General features: G+C 42.6%; 1 non-coding gene across 1 annotated transcript; it reads left to right on the top strand.

Annotated features, from left to right (window-relative positions):
- Positions 1-256: 256 nt before the first annotated feature.
- trnas-cga (transfer RNA serine (anticodon CGA)) lies at positions 257-338 on the top strand. Its single transcript has one exon. It is a non-coding gene; the product is annotated as a tRNA-Ser (tRNA).

The raw sequence follows: 338 nt of genomic DNA, 5'->3' as shown, positions 1-338 counted from the left end.
GACGCAGTGAAACAATGATCCTCTCTTCATGTTGTGTACATCCGTGATTCTAAAATTCGACGAACATTCATTCCCACAACTTCAGCTGTGTCAGAATCTAGTTTGCGGTGAAAGCCTGTCAATCTGCTAAGGTAACGTTCGTCTGGGTCTCTGCAAAGGATTTGGCAAAATCTTTGTGTCTTGACAATTTGTTCAAACAAATTGCGTATTTCATGAATTCAGTTCTTTTTCTATGAAAATGGGCATCGTTTCTGTAGCTGTGATGGCCGAGAGATTAAGGCGTTGGATTCGAAATCCAATGGGGTCTCCCTGCACAGGTTCGAATCTTGTTCACTGCG

The sequence above is a fragment of the Chiloscyllium punctatum genome, chromosome 4 (assembly GCF_047496795.1).
Source record: "Chiloscyllium punctatum isolate Juve2018m chromosome 4, sChiPun1.3, whole genome shotgun sequence".
Lineage (NCBI taxonomy): Eukaryota > Metazoa > Chordata > Chondrichthyes > Orectolobiformes > Hemiscylliidae > Chiloscyllium > Chiloscyllium punctatum.
This window is presented reverse-complemented; position numbering and strand designations above follow the sequence as displayed.